The sequence below is a fragment of the Entelurus aequoreus genome, linkage group LG08, assembly GCF_033978785.1.
Source record: "Entelurus aequoreus isolate RoL-2023_Sb linkage group LG08, RoL_Eaeq_v1.1, whole genome shotgun sequence".
Lineage (NCBI taxonomy): Eukaryota > Metazoa > Chordata > Actinopteri > Syngnathiformes > Syngnathidae > Entelurus > Entelurus aequoreus.
The window spans coordinates 66,864,367-66,881,563 of NC_084738.1; positions in this window are offsets into that span (position 1 = coordinate 66,864,367).

Genomic DNA, 17,197 nt, shown 5'->3' on the forward strand with positions numbered 1-17,197 from the left:
AGTGTAGTTTGACACTTTCACCTCTCGTGTCTTTTGGCTGTCCATCTGGGTGCGTGGAAATGTAGGGGGCGGGGGGAAGCGAGGGGAGTACGGAACATATTTCCAGTGTTTAGTTTGGGATTCTATCAATATTGATAAAAGTCTCCACAGAGCTGCTTTCAGACTTTCATTCTGAGAAAAAGAGGCACTTTATAATACACAACTTAAATTTCTAATGACGCAGGAAAAGGTCGTCGGACAATCGGCCTTCAAATTTGTTATTTTTTGCCTCTCTGACTCACTATTCCACCTCTCTGGGCACACCTGCACACTCGGCCAGCATTTGTTACTGTTTAAAAGACGCATCTTCCCATATAAAAGCATCATAAAGAGGGAATTATTCTGTTACGGAGTCAAACTGCAACCAGAGTCACAACATCACAACTAGCACTTAAAAGGCCTACTGAAATGATTTTTTTTTAATTTAAACGGGAATAGCAGATCCATTCTATGTGTCATACTTGATCATTTCGCGATATTGCCATATTTTTGCTGAAAGGATTTAGTAGAGAAAATCGACGATAAAGTTCACAACTTTTGCTCGCTGATAAAAAAAAAGCCTTGCCTGTACCGGAAGTAGCGTGACGTCACAGGAGCTAGTATTCCTCACAATTCCCCATTGTTTACAATGGAGCGAGAGAGATTCTGACCGAGAAAGTGACGATTACCCCATTAATTTGAGCGAGGATGAAAGATTCGTAGATGAGGAACGTTACAGTGAAGGACTTGAGAGGAAGTGATGGACGTATCTTTTTTCGCTCTGACCGTAACTTAGGTACAAGCTGGCTCATTGGATTCCACAATCTCCTTTTTCTATTGCGGATCACAGATTTGTATTTTACACCACCTCCTCTTGAAAATGAGAGTCGAGAACGCGAAATGGACATTCAGTGCCTTTTATCTCCACGACAATACATCGGCGAAATGCTTTAACTACGAGCTAACGTGATAGCATCGTGCTTTAACTGCATATAGAAACAACAAAAATAAACCCCTGACTGGAAGGATAGATAGAAAATCAACAATACTATTAAACCGTGGACATGTAAATACACGGTTAATGCTTTCCAGGCTGGCGAAGGTTAACAATGAAGCTAACTTAGCAACTTAGCAACCGGACCGCACAGATCTATGCTAAAAACATTAGCTCTCCACCTACGCCAGCCAGCCGTCATCTGCTCATCAACACCCGTGCTCACCTGCGTTCCAGCGATCGGCGGAAGGACGAAGGACTTCCCCCGATGCGTTTGGCGGCCCGGAGACGTAGGAAGTCAAGGTGAGGTCGGCGGCTAGCGCGTCTGCTCTCCAACAAAGTCCTCCTGGTTGTGTTGCTGTAGTCCGCTGCTAATACACTGATCCCACCTACAATTGTCTTCTTTGCAGCCTTCATTGTTCATTAAACAAATTGCCAAAGATGTCCAGAATACTGTGGAATTATGAAATGAAAACAGAGCTTTTTGTATAGGATTCTACAGGGTACCATAACTTCCGTTAAACTGACTTCGTCACGCGCATACGTCATCATACCGCGACGTTTCAGCCGGATATTTCCCGGGAAATTTTAAATGTCACTTTATAAGTTAATCCGGCCGTATTGGCATGTGTTGCAATGTTAAGATTTCATCATTGATATATAAACTATCAGACTGCATGGTCGGTAGTAGTGGGTTTCAGTAGGCCTTTAAGTGCTTGTAGGCACCTTTAATCTGTCACACAACCTCAATATTAATAGTACAAACTAATAAATATTAGGGCCGTGAATCTTTGGGCACCTGGCAGACTAAGATACCTGAGTAGAGGGGCTATCACGGGACTTCAAAGGACTTCATGTAATTAGATGAACCTGCCACTATTACACAATGACACAGCAGTTTATGTAGTATGTTGAAAAACTTAATGCCGAACAATGTCTGATTGTGGGCAAACGCTTGGATATTTGGACTTTTCGTAAAAACCGTGAGGGCCTTAAGGCTTTGAGGAACGTTCCGGTGTTCTCAGATTTCCGAGAAGTGGAGAAATGGCCGAGTTAGAGCAAGTAGGAAAATAAGAATGTTTGTGTTTTTTGTGCCGACATTTAACGTTGGAGTTAATGAGAGATTTAGCTGACTTTTTTGGCTATGAGGGCCACCAGAAGCCAAATTGGACACATGACCGCCATAAAAGTGACATTTTCTGAGAGAGGACATGTGTGTCAACGTTTTCACCGAAACACATGACAGTGGCATAAAAGACGTGGCCGTGAGGATAGGTTGCTCACCAAAAGAAAAACGTATTTTCGGGGCGTTTACGCTCTAGTAAAAATGGAGGAAGGCTGATGGCGCTGGTCTCCTTCCGATGGCCATCCAGCCAAAACCAAACATTGGACATCAAAACCTATTAGCCAGGGTTAAAGGCCTACTGAAATGTAATTTTCTTATTCAAACGGGGATAGCAGGTCCATTTTATGTGTCATACTTGATCATTTCGCGATATTTCCATATTTTTGCTGAAAGGATTTAGTAGAGAACATCAACGATAAAGTTCGCAACTTTTGGTCGCTGATAAAAAAAAGCCTTGCCTGTACCGGAAGTAGCGTGACGTCACAGGTTGTGGAGCTCCTCACATCTGCACATTGTTTACAATCATGGCCAGCTGCAGCGAGAGCGATTCGGACCGAGAAAGCGACGATTACCCCATTAATTTGAGCGAAGATGAAAGATTTGTGGATGAGGAAAGAGAGAGTGAAGGATTAGAGGGCAGTGGAAGCGATTCAGATAGGGAAGATGCTGTGAGAGGCGGGTGGGACCTGATATTCAGCTGGGAATGACTAAAACAGTAAATAAACACAAGACATATATATACTCTATTAGCCACAACACAACCAGGCTTATATTTAATATGCCACAAATTAATCCCGCATAACAAACACCTCCCCCCTCCCATCCATATAACCCACCAATACAAATCAAACACCCGCACAACACACTCAATCCCACAGCCCAAAGTACCGTTCACCTCCGTAAAGTTCATACAGCACATATATTTCCCCAAAGTTACGTACGTGACATGCCCATAGCGACACGCACGGACGGGCAAGCGATCAAATGTTTGGAAGCCAAAGCTGTACTCACGGTAGCGCGTCTGCTATCCAACTCAAAGTCCTCCTGGTTGTGTTGCTGTAGCCAGCCGCTAATACACCGATTCCACCTACAGCTTTCTTCTTTGCTGTCTTCATTGTTCATTAAACAAATTGCAAAAGATTCACCAACACAGATGTCCAGAATACTGTGGAATTTTGCGATGAAAACAGCAGCTTAATAGCTGGCCACAATGGTATCCCAAAATGTCCGCACAATCCGTGACGTCACGCGCAAACGTCATCATACCGAGACGTTTTCAGCAGGATATTTCGCAGGAAATTTAAAATTGCAATTTATTAATCTAACCCGGCCGTATTGGCATGTGTTGCAATGTTAAGATTTCATCATTGATATATAAACTATCAGACTGTGTGGTCGGTAGTAGTGGCTTTCAGTAGGCCTTTAAAGTAGACAAGTGTGTGAATAAAATTGAGACGTTGAGCACCGAACTACGTGAAAGTATGGCTGAGCTACAAGAGGAGGTAATCTTGTCTTTTTGGCGTTTGTCTCAGAGCAATCGTCCATTAAAATTAATGTACCCATTTAATAGGCCCATTTTTTTTTAAATTCCTGAATAGCGTTGCCATGCTAACACGAAATGTTCCCAATTTTACCCCCATCGGCGCGAACGAGACCTTTCCGACGGTATGGCATATGTGGGGGTTCATTGGCCGGATCGTCGCGTATTAGACCTAAGAGAAACGTGCGGAACTATAATAATAAAAGTTTAAAGTATGAGAAATAATAATATGGGCTGCTTGCATTGCAGCAGGCCCATAATGAAACGTTTTCAAAATAGGTTACAGGTTAGAAAAGCTCCTTCTGGTTGCATGGAGATGGTCATGGATATATATAATAGGTTTTTTTAAATCGATTTGTGAAATTTATGAATCAATTCAAAATTTGGGTTGAATAAGAAATTGCGATCCGGCTGTGAATTGATCATTTTGTGCAGCCCTAGTAAACATAGCCATACGAGAGTACAGTACAGTAGTATAAATGAGTAGCATGCCATGGTATAGTATTGTATTTTAAGAGTAGCAAGGTATAGCAGAGCATATTCAAGTACCATGGAATAGTATAGTATGGTCGTCCCTCGTTTATCGGTTAATTGGTTGACCGCGATAAATTAATTTCCGCAAAGTAGGAATCATTAATTAGGAATCACATGTTTTCATAGACCTTCTTAATATGTTTTTCACCATAATGACAGGTCTCTGCACATAAAATAACACCCTTTAATCGCCTTTACTTTAATTCAATTCAAAATAGTAATCCTTCCTGAGGCTGAGCCAACCAGTGGCCACGATACTGAACATGGTGATTTGATTGGTTTGGTCTCTTCTAGTGGCCAATACTACCGCAGGGTAGATATTCAACAGCATCAACTATCAAGGTTGCTTGTCTGGAGGTTGATTCTTTGCATGGAGTGAGAAGAGAAAGTCAAAATGAAGAATTTGTGCATAAAAGAGGAAAAGTCAACTGGACTGTATGGCACTTTAGGATTTTTTTTCCAAAGGGACCGTAGTCAGACCAATGGGGTCTGTATATGATGCAAGGCGCTCGTCCCCACCAAAACCCCTAATACCACATCAACTGAGCCGTGCTCACCCTTTAGAGCACAGCTGTAACTTCCTGGCTCTAAACCTGCAGAAAATAGTTCTTCTCAGGTTTCTCCATGTTTACATTCTCACAATATGCACTATTTTCTTACATATTCCTTTTTTTGCACCTTCATTTTAGGAGCTTATTGTTAAGTTTTTAAGATTTTACAATTTTGTTTACATTGAGTGTTGACATTTCCTTTCTGCCTTGATAGCTGAGGGGATTATAATCAGAGGAAAGTTACATTTGAAATAAAAATGTTTACATTTCTTTCTTTTTTTCCTGCTCCTTATTTTCCATAAGTCGTAAAAAATATCAACAATTATCGAGATACAGTTTCAGTTTTATTGCTTGGATTTATATGACATCAGGTCCTGCTTACTAAATATGTTTGGTGGTCGAGCCAGCATCTGTTTTCGACGGGTACTCGGCGCCATTTAGCCTTTCTCAAAGAAAAATGCCCTATGCTTGCGTTGTTTTCCGCTGTACGGACCGTTCAAATCGCGAAAAGGATAAACGCTTCTTCAGAGTTCATCGAGAGGTAATCAAGAAGGGCGGAAGAATGCAAGATTTTACGAAATACGACGAGAAAAGTAGCAGGCAGTCCAGTCCCAGGGAGCAGAGTCAAAGAACGCCAAACTTGCAGTGATCACATTGTTAAAGGTTTTTTTGAAATACTTTTGTCGCTCAGTGTTTCCCATTGAAGTATTATCTTGATATTGTTTGTATTTTATTTTTTAACAAACAGAAACCAGAAAGTCAAGGTCAATGGTACTTCTACGACTCACCTCTTGTTTATTTTGTAGACAATTGTGTCAGAGTACATACAACAGGACAAAAATCAAATATGGTGATGACAGCCAGTCTTAGCAGTGTGTTTACGTGGACGCGTCCTTGCCAGACGCAAAGTTAAATCATGAAATGAAACCTTACCCGAGCTACAACGATGCATATTTATCCGGGAGAGTCTTGATACCAATTTCCTTGACCCAGCCACACACAAAGAAGTTGAAAACTTCCATGGTTCTCCAAGTTTCCATCTGTGTTGTCGTGTTGAATCAGGCTTGGAGCACAATATAGTTTGATATGACTGGAAACTCCACTGACGTATAATCCTTAATATCACTCAACAAATCCTTATTTCATCAAGTATATGGCTCAAATCCATTGCATAGTTTGATTTTTTTGCTCGTTTCTGCTTTTAATGGTAAGAGCTAAGCCCCTTGTGTACTCAGATAGTTTGCGCCATCTTGGCTTGGTTGACTACCATTTATTGTTCACTTCCTGGAAGAAGTAACGTGATGGAATACAAGCAATTGTATTTACTTATCTGTTTGAAGAGATGGTTGTATTCCTTCCAGATGAACTTCTGGAAGGTCTCTGACGTCACATCGTCCACATGTATGCCTGCATCTTGCTCTTAGGTTGTGTTGCTCTCAATTCCAGCTGCCATCTTTAATTTGCAGTACAACAAATAAAACAAATACAATCTTCAAATTCTCAACAATACTGTCAGAATAATTGTATCTAAGTTATCACAAAACTTTGTGTTTCAATGAGTTCCCGGCGAGCAGACAAAAGCTGTCTTTGATCTACCAAGCAAAAGGCTTGTAAAACTCCACTGTGTAGGATAGGAAGCGACATGAAAGGGACGGCGTGGCGAAGTTGGTAGAGTGGCTGTGCCAGCAATCGGAGTGTTGCTGGTTACTGGGGTTCAATTCCCACCTTCTACCTTCCTAGTCACGTCCGTTGTGTCCTTGGGCAAGACACTTCACCCTTTGCCTCTGATGGCTGCTGGTTAGCGCCTTGCATGGCAGCTCCCTCCATCAGTGTGTGAATGTGTGTGTGAATGGGTAAATGTGGAAATACTGTCAAAGCGCTTTGAGTACCTTGAAGGTAGAAAAGCGCTATACAAGTACAACCCATTTATCATTATTTATTTATGAAGGTGTCGGTTTCTTTGATGTATTGTAATCCACAGGAAATTTGTCTTGACCCAAGATCTACAGAGCGGAGAGGAAGCAGGACCTGACCCCCCTCCAGGCACCTTTTCTTTGAATTGTTTTGTAACCAAAGGCGACGGCTGTTTACGACCCCCCTTCCTTTAGAAACAGCTGTTGCCATGTAATCAGGGAAAGTCCAAATAAAAGAGGAGGCGTACAATCTTTCGTCAGAGCGTGGTGGAAGACTGTGCAAAGAGTACAGCCCAGACGTTTCTCCTCAATTGAGCTAAATTGAATTTTGTCTCTGTTTGATTCCTTGCTTCTTGTCTGTTTAATAGATGTCCTCAGTGTTTGAACCTGACAAATACTTTTCTAAACATCTACTCAACAAATGCACAATATATTGTTTTATTCCAAGTCACTAAAAAATATGAAAACAGCCGCCCATTATTTTCAACAATGTAAAGATGAACTTAAAATGGCTGCCTTAGCTTACTGTACAGAAAATCATACACATCTTCTAAGGGTACGCAGCATCGAGCGCTACTGCCTAATGGCGCTGACGAGACGCGGAGCCGCCATCTTGGAGTGGTGATCCGCTCCACTCAGTACAATTCATTTGGCAGGAGCAATGAACTGTCAGCGCATTTAATTCATTTTAGAATCAGAATCAGAATCAGAATAGTTTTATTGCCATTGTTTGAGAAGGGGTTCACAAACTAGGAATTTTTCTTGGTGCAATCGTGCAACATAAAACACATATAACACATATTTGGTAATAAAAAGAGCTGTAACTGACCTATCAGATCTTGCTATAGACTTTGAAGGAATTCAAGGAATTCAAGGAGCTACTGTTAGGAGTTATTGTTCATGTGCCTGATGGCCGAGGGGAAAAAACTGTTCAGATGGCGGGAGGTGTGGGTCTGGATGGAGCTTAGTCTCCTGCCTGAGGGGAGAGGGGAGAATAGTGTGTGTCCAGGGTGAGAAGAGTCAGCTGTGATCCGACCCACACGCCTCCTGGTCCTGGAGGAGAACAAGTCCTGGAGGGATGTGAGCTTGCAGCCAATCACCTTCTCAGCAGCCCGTACGATGCGCTGCAGTCTATGCTTATCCTGGACTGTGGCGCTGGGGAACCACACTGTGATGGAGGAGGTCAGGATGGACTCGATGATGGCTGAGTAAAACTGCACCAGCATCTCGGTCGGCACCTTAAGTTTCCTCAGCTGCCGCAGGAAGTACATCCTCTGCTGGGCCTTCTTGATGAGGGAGCTGATGGTCGGCTCCCACTTGAGGTCCTGGGTGATGGTGGTGCCCAAGAAACGGAAGGAGTCCACAATGGGGACGGGGGTGGGAGAGTCAATCAGGGTGAGGGGGAATGGTCGGGCTGTGACTTTCCTGAAGTCCATGATCATCTCCACTGTTTTCTGGGCGTTTAGCTCCAGGTTGTTGAGGCTGCACCAGGACGCCAGCCGGTCCACCTCTCTCCTGTAGGCGGACTCATCGCCATCCGAGATGAGCCCGATGAGGGTGGTGTCATCCGCAAACTTGAGCAGTTTTACGGATTGGTGACTGGAGGTGCAGCAGTTTGTATACAGGGGGAAGAGCCAGGGGGAGAGTACACAGCCCTGAGAAGTGTCAGGACTAGGTTCTCGGGTTGTGTTTCTCCAGAAGGCAACGGAAAGTTGGCGCGAACCAGACGCGAGTTTGAATACATTATTTATTTTTAACACTAATAAACTAAAAAAAAGGAAGCAAACAAATGGCGCGCACAAAGGCGGAAATACAAACTTGACTAAGAAACAAAAGACATGCACGTGGGCACAAAAACTATGAACAAAGAAACAAAAACACTAACTGTGGTCTTAATAAACAAAACTTACTTGGCATGAGAAAAAACATGAAAAAGAGCAGCATGGATCATCAGAGTGGCAGGAGTGTGAATGTGTGAGGACGCCAGGACGAACAACGGAAACAGACAGATTTAAATAGTGACGTGATCAGTGAAAACAGGTGCGTGACTCGAAACGTGAAACAGGTGCGTGACAAGACAGGTGAAAACTAATGGGTGACCATGGAAACCAAACCAAACAAGGAAGTGCAACCAGGAACTAAAAAGAGTCCAAAAAACAAACACATGGCCAAAACAAAAACATGAACAGACATGACAAGGAGTACCAGTGTTCGTGGTTCGACTGTCCGAGACAATCTTCCCCAGCCGCACGTGCTGTAATCGGTCTGTCAGGAAGTCATTGATCCAACTGCAGAAGGAGTCGGGCACGCTGAGCTGGTAGAGCTTGTCTTGTAGCAGTCCAGGGAGGATAGTGTTGAAGGCAGAGCTGAAGTCCACAAACAGGATCCTAGCGTAGGTTCCTGGGGAGTACAGATGCTCCAGGATGAAGTGGAGGGCCAGGTTCACTGCATCATCCACAGACCTGTTGGCTCTATAGGCGAACTGCAGTGGGTCCAGGAGGGGGGCGGTGATGTCCTTAAGGTGGGGCAGGACCAAGCGCTCAAAGGACTTCATGACCACAGACGTCAGCGCAACCGGCCTGTAGTCATTTAGTCCTGTGATCCGTGCTTTCTTGGGGACAGGGACAATGGTGGAGGTCTTAAAGCAGGACGGCACGTGGCATAGCTCCAGAGAGGTGTTATAAATGTCAGTGAAGACAGGAGCCAGCTGATCCGCACAGTGTCTGAGCGTGGAGGGGGAAATACCATCCGGCCCGGGGGCCTTCCACGTATTCAGCTTCAAGAACTGCCGGCGTACATCCTCTTCTCGGATGGAGAGGGCCTTTACAGTCCTATGATGTTACCTCACTGAATACCACTGATTTTCACGCGTTGTTTTGTCACACGGTGGTGTTGGGGTGGAAGGGAGAGGTACTACCTTTAAGGATGATACGGTCGCAGCTGGATTACTGGTGCCGCTTGCACCAGTGCTGGTTGAATCCTTACTGGACCTCACCAACACCCAGCTCTTGTCTATGGCTCCAAATAGCAGAATTTCTGCGGCCACACCACGGTAAACTGCTTCGACCGGCAGGCTAAACTAGACAAGGGTCGCCAGGGGGTTGTTGGCCCCCCGGTAAGAGCTTGGAGAGGAGATAGGCACCACCAAGCTTATTTGCCTAATGAAATGTCATGATGGAAAAACAGTCAAGTATCTACATGCCGGATCGGTCGAGGCCCGGAAAAACAACGACCGCGCTACCCACTGCCTTTCCCCGGGGTGGGGGTGACAAGTTTACTACTGGGACAAGATCAACATCAACATCAAAACCCAGCCTCTCAAAAAATGACACCATTATTGGAACATGGAACGTCCGCACACTGTATGCCTGTGGGAAAGTGAAGGAACTGACCCATGAACTAGACAGATACAGATGGGACATCCTTGGTTTGGCTGAGGTCAGGTGGACTAGCTGTGGTGAGACTACCACAGAAGAAGGCCACAAGCTATGGTATAGCGGAGAGGACTGTAGACATCAACATGGAGTTGGTTTTATTGTCAACAAAAGCAAAATAAACTCAGTCATCAACTGCACACCTATATCCAGCAGGCTCATCAGCATCCGAATCGCTGCGCGGCCCATGAATTTAACCATCATTCAAGTGTATGCCCCAATGACAGATTATGATGATGAAGCAGTTGAAAACTTCTATGAGGAGCTAGAGAAAACCATAAAGAAAACTCCCAAGAAGGACTTTCTAGTCATCCAAGGAGACTGGAATGCCAAAATAGGTACCGATGCATACGACCACTGGGGAGGAACAGCGGGGCGGTTTGGGCTAGGTGAAACGAACGACAGAGGACTGCGACTTCTGGACTTTGCTAAAAGCCATAAGCTCACTGTAGCCAATACGCTGTTTCCACATAAAACCTCTCGGAGAACAACGTGGCATGCACCGAACGGAAAGATACATAACCAAATCGACTACATACTCACGCCACAAAGGTTCAAGTCAAGCATCAACAAAGCCCGAACCAGAACATTTCCTGGTGCGGACATTGGTAGTGACCACGATATGGTACTAATGACGCTTAAACTTAAACTGAAGACTCCAAAAAAACACACTAACCCACGCACCAGATTTAGTCTAGACAAACTTAAAGACCCACAAGTTGCAGGAATATTTGAGGCAAACATAGGAGGGAAATTTGCAACACTTAACTTAGTACAAGACATAGACTCACTGACAGATAACATGGAGAAAGCAATCATAGAATCAGCAACTGAAGTACTAGGGAAGGACAGGAAGAAAAACAAACCATGGATCACTGATGACATCCTAGACCAATGTGACCTCAGAAGGGCCCTCAAAAAGACAAAGAAGGATGACCCAGAGGCAGCAAAGCAGCATACCTCTGTGAACAGAAACATCAGGAAGATGATGAGGGAAGCAAAAGAAAAGTGGATCACAGAACAATGTGAAAGCATAGATGCAGGGATACGGCAGGGCAACAGTAAAGCAGCCTACGCAACGCTGAAGAAACTGACAAGGACACAACAACCTATAGCCGCAGTAATAGAAGACAAGCATGGATCTCTACTAACAGAGAAAGCAGAAATAACCCAACGGTGGACAGAGTATTGCCAGGAACTATACAACTATACAATATCACCAGACCCCATCATACTAACCAATGCTATGAAGCCCAGTGGCGAATGTGAGGATGCACCAATACTGCAAGCTGAAGTAGAGGAGGCAGTAAAGAGCCTAAAAATCGGCAAATCACCAGGCATCGATAACGTCCCAGCAGAGCTTTGGAAGCATGGGGGGCGAAGCATTATAATAGCACTGACACACATCTGCCAAAAGATTTGGGAAACCAAGCAGTGGCCCAAAAAATGCACCCAATCTTTGATTATCCCTCTCCCTAAGAAATGGAATTCAAGGCAGTGCCAAAATTACAGAACCATCAGCCTCATCTGTCACGCTAGCAAAGTAATGCTGCGGATAATCCTGAACAGACTGAGGAACAAGGCAGAGGAATTCCTTTCCGAGGAACAGGCTGGATTCAGACCAAAACGGAGCACCACCGAACAGATCTTCAGCGTCAGACTACTGATTGAGAAGCACCTTCAGCACCAGCACAACTTATACCACAACTTCATTGACTTTAAAAAAGCCTTTGACCGTGTCTGGCATGAAGGACTATGGCAGGTTCTCAGAAATTACAACTTCGACAATAATCTCATTCAGGTCATCCAAGCACTTTATACAGACTCAAGCAGTGCAGTTCTCATCAGCAACAGCATAGGAGAACCTTTTAAAACATCTATTGGTGTCCGCCAAGGCTGTCTCCTCTCCCCTGTCCTATTTAATGTCTTCCTGGAGAACATCATGGAAAAAGCACTCCAAGAATTCCACACCTCCGTTACCATCGGAGGAAGACCCGTCTCCAACCTTCGCTTCGCGGATGACATTGACCTTATGGGAAAAAGTGAGGCGGAACTCCAGGAACTGACCACCAGACTGGAGGAGGCTGCGAGAGCTTATGGAATGGAGATAAGTGCAGAGAAGAGCAAGATCCTGGTCAACAGTCACAATCACTTACCACCACCGAACATCACATTGAATGGACAAACCCTGGAGGAAGTAAAGGACTTTAAGTACCTCGGGTCCTTTGTGAGTGAAGATGGCAGCTCCACAAAAGAGATCAGAGCAAGAATCGGCATAGCAACATCAGCCATGACAAGACTGACCAGTACCTGGAAAAGCAATACCATCAGCTTCCAGGTGAAGGTCAGACTCTACAAGTCACTTGTTCTTTCCACCCTACTCTATGGTTGTGAGAGCTGGACGCTCACAGCGGACACTGAGCGCAGGATACAGTCCTTTGAAAGCAAGTCTTACAGAAGAATGCTACATATATCATACAGTGAACACCGGACAAATGATTATGTTCGACATTTAGTTACCACCCATGCTGGCGAACAGGAACCTCTACTCTCAACAGTTAAACGTCGCAAGCTGACCTGGTTTGGTCATGTCACAAGGCACACCTCCCTGTCAAAGACCATCCTGCAGGGAACAGTAGAGGGGAAGCGGAGACGAGGCAGGCAGAGAAAGGCCTGGATGGACAACATCAAAGAATGGACTGGCTGCAGCTTCCAAACCCTGCTACAAACAGCAGAAGATCGTGAGCGCTGGAGATCCCTGACTGCCCAAGCATCCACCGAGACACCCCTACGGCCTCCTAGGCCATGGGATGAGTGAGTGAGTGAGTGAGTTTGTCACACGTGTAGCTATGATAAAGGACACATGTTTTGGCGTGTTTTATTATTCATAGTTTGCTTAACAGTAATATAATATTCTTATATGCTGTAAGTGACCAGATGTCCGAGATTAAAACTGGGAATATAATCCCAGAGAAGGGTCAGCTATTTTTAAATTGAAGAAACAATATGATTAGGTTATATATACATTCGTATATCCTACATAAACAATGTATGAATACATTAGATATCTATATATCTTATAGACCAGGGGTAGGCAATTAATTTTTACCGGGGGCCGCATGAGCAACCCGAGCACTGCTGGAGGGCCACACCGACAATATTTCAATTAAATTTTGCTGAAATTATTTTTGATATACCGTAAGATAAATAATAATAATAATAATAACAATTTTATTTAACCTAACTTAAATTTATACAAAAGCAAATTGCTTTTGATGGTTTTATTTTTAACACTGTCTTACACAACACTTGCTGATGTATAATACAATGCAAAAATGTCAATTTCTGTCACTTTATCCTGGTTTCCTCTTTAAAAGTCCAACATTTTTCCCCGTCAGATTTGGACAAGCATCTGTTGTCGCACCTGCCAGCTTGTCCCATTTCAGTCCCAACGTGTCCAAACACGCATTTACCTATGTGAACAAGTCATTACCTGTGGTTGTCTCTTTAATTGACTGCATGGCTGCCAGCTACTCCGTGATTTGAAAGTCTGCAGTTATCCCACGTAAGAAGATGAGCAGCTGGGCGGTGTCACGTACATCGCAACTCTCATCCAAAGCCAGCGAAAAACAGTCAAAGTCGGCCGTTTTGTTCTTCAGCTGAAGCTCCAAGTTTCCAGCGATGGTCTCAACCCGCCTCGTTACTGTGCGTCGGGAGAGTGACACGTTCTCAAATGCGCCCCTCTTCTTCGGGCATATCAGCGCAACAGAGTCCAATAAGCACTCCTTAATAAACTCTCCGTCAGAAAACGCCTTACTTTTTCTGGCGATTTTGTGAGAAATGATGAAACTTGTCTTGATGGCAGCATTCTGGGGGTGTGAAATTTGGCAAAAAGTCCTTGTTGGGTTTGCAGTTTTACCATCAACGCATCAGCCTCCCTTGCGCGTGCTTCATCAGACAGATTCCGGTATTTTTCCTCGTGTTTCGTCGTACAGTGGCGATTCAAATGATATTCTTTAAACACAGCAACCTGTGTACCACAAATTAAGCACACGGCTTTACCTTTAATTTATGTAAAGAAATACTTGGCAGTCCATGTCTTGTTGAAAACACGCCATTCGTCATCAACTTTTCTTTTTTTAGCGTGAGCTGACATCTCGGGAGTAACCGGGCATCACTTGTCGCCATGCACCTTCACTCACAGGTTACACACGGACATACGCACATAAATAACTCTTTTCAAAATAAAAGCAGCACAGTTGTATTGCACGCACGACATAGATGTTTTTTAAAATTTATTTTGTCATTTGTGATTGCCGCTGTTCACGTTCACTCACAATCGCGCACGAGCATACGTCCACATGGAAGTAATACAAATAACGTTTTTCAAAACAAAAGCAGCACCGTTGTATTGCACACTCGACATACATACTTTTTAAAATGTATTTTGTAATTTATGATTGGCCTCACGCGGGCCGGACAGGGACGCCGAATGCCCAGGTCTGTTATAGACTGCATCTCTGTTGCTGCAGCAGCAGAGAGTTTATTCTGTCTTGACACTTTGTATTGATATTATGTATTACATTCTTCCCTTAAATGATCATGTTTACAGTGATTGTTTTATATGTATTTTTTATGTATGTCGCTTTGGATAAAAGCGTCTGCCAAATACTTAAACATAAACATATATAAACACTTGAAAGTCTTTATATCAGCTAAAAACCCCAATCTGTTTCACTGGATTCAGAATAAAACCACATTCTCTCTTACCCAACAATGTTAGTATTTGAATATTGTTATTTGAGGACTTATTCCTGGTTACTATTATACTGTTAAGAAAGTATTGTCTTATACTTTGCCTAAAATGAGAATGCATCATAATCAGTGGCGGCTGGTGAATTTTGTTCTAGGTGGGTGGGGCTGAAAGTTTGTAAACCAAACCCCTGTAGGGGGGGTCATCCTCCCCCAGAAGATTTCTTTGTGATTTTCACATACAAATGAAGCATTCTGGCGCATTCTGACAAAATAATGAAGACAAAATAGAACATTTCATAGGTTTGCAGAGAACTATATACAATATGCACACTGAAGGCATGATGCCACCATAGGTTTGCAGAGAACTCAATCAATCAATCAATCAATGTTTATTTATATAGCCCTAAATCACAAGTGTCTCAAAGGGCTGTACAAGCCACAACGACATCCTCGGTACAGAGCCCACATAACGACATCCTCGGTACAGAGCCCACATGCGCTATATACAATATGCACACTGAAGGCATGATGCCACCATAGGTTTGCAGAGAACTATATACAATATGCACACTGAAGGCATGATGCCACCATAGGTTTGCAGAGAACTATATACAATATGCACACTGAAGGCATGATGCCACCATAGGTTTGCAGAGAACTATATACAACCAATAGTACGTTAATGGTAAATCTTACTTGTGAAAAGTAATCCCCCGATTCCTATTTTCAACAGTCCACTCATTTGAGCAGGAAAACGCTGAACATGAATTTGACCATGAATTGATTAAATTGAAAAACTTATTCGGGTGTTACCATTTAGTGGTCAATTGTACGGAATATGTACTGTACTGTGCAATCTACAAATAAAAGTCTCAATCAATCAATCAATCAATCAAAACACCATCTTTGTTTTCTACCTGTCAACTGTCAGTTTAGGCTGCTCGCCGACTCCTCATCACCACTTCAAGATGGCGGCCCAATTTCTCGCGTCACAGCAATGCTGCGTCTACTTATAACATGTCTATGCAGAAAATGGCTAGTTTAGCACAAGAATGATCATGAAATAACAATTCAATATAAATCATTAATGTAAACACACATGACATTTACTATACCTCCGATTTTGTTTAATTCATAGAAGGCTCGCAATACTTATTATAACACAATAAAGTGAACAATTAGCAGCGATAGCTTCAGCTAGCATGCTAAGCTAACAGGCTAGTAACAGTGTACTCACCGGACTTTTACTCGACAAAGCACAAAACCGACAGAAGTGACGTTCAAAAATGCTGTCTTTCTTTGGAGTATGAAATCCCGAAGAACAAAAACTCGAACCAAAGTGAAGTTTAAACAACTTCCTGAACATTAATTGGCCTAAGAAAGACTTCTGCGTTGATGAGGTGAAATATGAAATATGTGATGTATGCGCGCCCTGCAGGCGGGAAAGGAGAGTTACAGGCAGGTTGTTTACTTCTTTCATACTTCTTTCTTATTGTGTCCAAAATGATCACGGTTGTCATTGGGGCGCGCATAGCTCGGTTGGTAGAGCGGCCGTGCCAGCAACTTGAGGGTTGCAGGTTCGATCCCCGCTTCCGCCATCCTAGTCACTGCCGTTGTGTCCTTGGGCAAGACACTTTACCCACCTGCTCCCAGTGCCACCCACACTGGTTTGAATGTAACTTAGATATTGGGTTTCACTATGTAAAGCGCTTTGAGTCACTTGAGAAAAAGCGCTATATAAATGTAATTCACTTCACTTCACTTCACTTCATTATTATAACGGTATTGTCGAATGTGCTCAAAAACTACTTTTACACACACTGAAATAGACACTCAATATACATTCTTGGCAGAGGAAACATTGAATATTGTTCTGGCTTCATAAGAGCCTTTTTATTTTTATTTAAGTGTTTAAATATGTTTATCTTCTTCTATTTTATTCTGTAAACGTTTTAGAATGTTGTTGTGTTTTTAATTAAATAAATGCAAATTAGGTGTCCAACTTTGCTTCACTTCCGGTTGGTGACGTCACGCGAGTTCACTTCCTGTTGAAGTCGCATTGACTCGACGTTGACGAGTTTAGATCAATCTGGGTCAGAATCAGCTTTAGTATGTTTAACTCACAAGGAATTCAACCTTTTTTTATGGATCTGCCTCTTTGTGATGTTAAGTTCCTGTTATAAGCTGTTATACAAACTCCGCTCCACCACTTCCGCTCTTCGCGCCTTCAAAATAAGAGCTCAAGGCATATACTGTATAACAGCTTATACCAGGAACTTAACATCACAAAGAGGCAAGTCCATAAAAATAGGTTACATAATGTTCAATATAA